The following is a 4,132-nucleotide window of genomic DNA, read 5'->3' on the forward strand; positions in this document are numbered from 1 at the left end:
AACGTGGAGCCCCTTTGCACATGCCTGACTTGTCTGCTTTGCTGTCATATGCAATTTTGTCAAGACATTTCTTCCTATGTCCATACAAATGTAAGGCTGTCGTCATGCAGCCCCCATTGGCTCTGTAGTGCTGCATCAGAAGTCGGGATCTGCTTCAGATCACAACCCCCATCGGAGGTTCTGTAGTGCCTCACCAAAATCTTGGATTTCCATGGGGGGGAGTGGAACCAAGAGGTCAAGAAAAGTGAACTTAGTAGTTGCATGGCGTATGAAGCAGAAGCTCTAGGGGTTAATGGGGAGGGAATGACAGTTTCCGGCCAAGACCATGAGTCAATGGTGGTGGCTCTTCGTAGCCATCCAGGGATTGTAAAGAGGTTTGGGCAGGGGGAAGGAAGGGAATGAGGCATAAATCTTTCTGATGCTTTCCAGTGGGGTTTGGGAAGTTGACTGCATCCCGCAGTGTCATGCAATCCCGTGTCTGCTAACTTGGAAGGCAGAACGGGAGTGATCTGGGAGTGTGCCACTGATATGGATGAGCCTCTGTTACCAGCCTGATTTGTAGCAGGTTCCTCCTCAATCTGGATAATTGGCATTAATAAAGAGGTGCTCCTGAAGCATCATTTGCAAATAGGCAAATAGACCGAGGGTGAATTGATTTTTTTTTTACAACCACCTCTGGTTGGGGTGTGTTGTTGGAGGATTGTAGTTGGGGGAAAGAAATGACCCACAGCTGTACAGTTGTTGAAGAGAGGCTGAATCTGAGGGGGGGGGGAATTGTTGTGTGTTGTGTGCCAAGAAAGAATTGCAAAGGGGAATTTAATGGCAGAAGTCTGGAAAGTTCACTCTGCAAGTTATTTATGGCCGAGGTTCACATATTAGTTTGATAACAGCTGGATGGAATGGAATGTGATCTTGTGGCACCCAGATAAACACTGCAAAGAACTGAACGAGAGAAATAACTGAATTATTTCAACACACCAGGTCTGGAATAAAAATGTTGATGAAATAGATTATATACATATAAGATGAAACCAAGGTAGTTGTTTGTAAGGTGAAAAGGCGGACAGCTGGAAGAATGGCTTAATGGCAAGTGAAGGAAGTCAACTGGAGACTAAATAAGAAAGGAAGCAGCTATGGGAGAATATCTTGGACATATGATAGCAATGGGAGTGGGAAACCTGATTTTAAGAAATTGTATTAAATTAAAGTAATTCAGTTCAATTTGTAATAATTTGGAAAAAATAATAAAAATAATAATTTTAAAATGTGAGGGGAATGACAGGGGGGTTGTGAGCAGGGGTGCAACTCCTAGTCATTAATAACAAGCAGGTATTTAGATTTCTCTTGAACTTGCTTTGCTATGGTGAATGTGATAGCTAAGATCAATACATTACACACTGCTTTTTATGTTGGCATCCCCTACTGTAACTCAGCCCAGGCACATGTAACTGAAATAAATGAATGTTCTTCCTCTGTCTCTTCCTGCCTCTATTTTCCTTCCTATCCTCTGTTATCTCTCCTGTGTCAAATGTTAGAGACTGCAAGTTCCTTGGGTCAGGGCCCTGTCCTCTTGTACATTGTGAAACGCCACCCACACTGATACTATATAAATACAAAAATAAGCCATATGGAGAGGCAGTCCCACCAAATATCTTGCGGTAGCACATCCAGAGTCAGCTATGTTACCGAGAAATCTATTTCCTGACCACACATGCCCATCAGTCTCTCAGACACAAACAGTGAACCGAGAACTGAATAAAGCTATTCATTAAAACAAAAGACCACACATACTTGGTAACATCCCGATATGTAAGCCATACTTGGAAGATTCACCTTTCAGACTTCTTATTCGGCTGCTTTTAATTTTAAAAGTCGGCTGCTTTTAATTCATCTGCTAGAGAAACTGTTCACAGACGGTGCTAGTAGAAAAAGTGCCTGAGTATGTGAGCTTCTGAAGTCTGGGCTGTCCTTGCGTCTTCATGGCTACATATGTCTCCTCTGTTTCCTTGTAAATCAAATAAATAGCTTCTTTTAATTCAAATACAGTAGGAATTTATTTGAAGAAGCTGTAATTATTCATCCCTTTAAAAATAAGCCTTTTAGAGTATTAGCAATGGAGCTCAGTCAGTTAAGATATCTGGGTTAGGCAATGGATAGTCTTTCTGGCTATCTGGCTGTTCTGAAACTCTGGCTTTAGGTCTTGTTGCCAAGTGGCAGGACTTTGTGACATCACAGTGAACATTCAGCCACTGTGACCTGGCTTTTGTATACTGTGCTGTTGCCAAGCATGGAGCAAGGCAGCAGGAGACAATGGAAAGTCTTCAAAAGGTCCGAAAGGGAACTGAGTGTTGCTCCTGTGATATCCAGGGAATTGTCTGACGATGTAGTGCTATTTATGATAATAAGCAGATCTAGATTAAGATCCAGACAGGGCCAAACTAGAGAGTGGGTGATCCATGATCCAACTGGTTATTTTTTAAAAAAGGTAAAATGCAGCTTAAGGGGGCCTGTACCATTGAAGGAAGGGGTTAACACTTTCTCTGAAGACCCTATTTCCTATTTGAATCAAATACATCCTGGAGTTTCTGTTTGCCCCCTAGGGCAAAATGGACAGAGTTTAGTGGGAACACTGTGGAAATACTTTTGTCTTCCTAGGGGAAAATGCACTTTGTAGAAAAAACACAGCCCAGGGTAAGTAGAGGCTGTACATAGGAAATTGATAGCAGGAGGATTGGGTTTAGCACTTTAAATGTTAAATTCTCTACTATTCTTAATGGGGGTGGAGAATGAAGAGGTGGAGCCAACTGACTTCCATTAACACCAGTTAGAATCATGATGTGTTGTACATGTGTAAAAAAAGAAATTCTAGAAAGCAAATTTACATACAATACAGTGGTACCTTGGGTTAATAACTTAATTCATTCCGGAGGTCCGTTCTTAACCTGAAACTGTTCTTAACCTGAAGTATCACTTTAGCTAATGGGGCCTCCCACTGCTGCCGCGCAGCCAGAGTGTGATTTCTGTTCTTATCCTGAAGCAAAGTTCTTAACCCGAGGTATTATTTCTGGGTTAGCGGAGTCTGTAACCTGAAGTGTCTGTAACCTGAGGCATCTGTAACCTGAGGTACCAGTGTAATACAAACTAAATAAAAATAAGTTAATTAATGGTATCTGTCCAACGACCTCTGTGATGCTCCCAACACATAACTTCAAAGTGCACACACACACTTCAAAACTAACCAAAGTTGCAGAAAAGGTTTTCTCAGCCTCGGAAAATGCAATGCAATTCTGAGGCATTAATGTTTAAGTCACACCATCTTTCATCAGCGAATCATTTGCTACTACACAAGTAAGGGTTAGACAGGTGCAGGTGAATATGCAAAGCAGATTTGCAGTAGCTTAACTAGATGGATTTACCTAGACATTAAGATGCTTTGCCTGTCAAATAAGAGCAGGCTAGATAGTAAATGATCCCACAGCAAGCACTTGTACACATCTGTCTTCTTATTGCAGAAGAAATGTGGATTGCCCTTCCTGGAGCTCTTCCTTCAACTGCAGATTCACTGATGTCTCAAAAGCTGTTCCTCGGTAACTGGTCTAATATTAGATAGGCTTATCAGGCTGCTTGGTGCTCTAGTTTGAGAATGTTCTGAAATGTATCAAATTAGCATGTGCCACATCTAAGATTATATGAAATCAAGAATTACACCAGGGCTGGTCACATCTTGACAGATAACATATAGCAAAAATGCTATCTATTCGACTGGTTAAATGTTGCAAACCTTCAGAATGATATGATTATAGGTTCTAAAACTGAGAAAGGAAATTAAACGAATCCTCATACTTTTGTGGATCACAGTTTTAAGCTAGCTGTGATATTTAAGGTATCTGCCTCCTAACTTTTAACATTTAAATTTGACTCTTGATCATGCCAACTCTTTCAAAGAATGGATGAATGAATGAATGAATGAATGAGTGAATGTTCATAGCCCAGGCTTTTCTCCCCATTCTCTGCTGAGGGTACAGAAAAGTGGCCTTTACATTATGTTTCATAAACTGTGTGTGAAAGGGAGGCTTGTCCAGAACTATCATGGAGAGGTCAGGCTGCCTCTAAAAGCCTTTGGTAACTGCTC

General features: G+C 41.3%; 1 long non-coding RNA gene across 1 annotated transcript; it reads left to right on the forward strand.

Moving 5' to 3' along the window:
• Nucleotides 1–2,283: 2,283 nt before the first annotated feature.
• Nucleotides 2,284–3,705, forward strand: LOC309343268. The gene is made up of 2 exons (XR_014157224.1): nucleotides 2,284–2,328; nucleotides 3,513–3,705. It is a non-coding gene; the product is annotated as an uncharacterized lncRNA (long non-coding RNA).
• Nucleotides 3,706–4,132: the final 427 nt, after the last annotated feature.

The sequence above is a fragment of the Podarcis erhardii genome (assembly GCF_964252035.2).
Source record: "Podarcis erhardii genome assembly, chromosome: 5".
Lineage (NCBI taxonomy): Eukaryota > Metazoa > Chordata > Lepidosauria > Squamata > Lacertidae > Podarcis > Podarcis erhardii.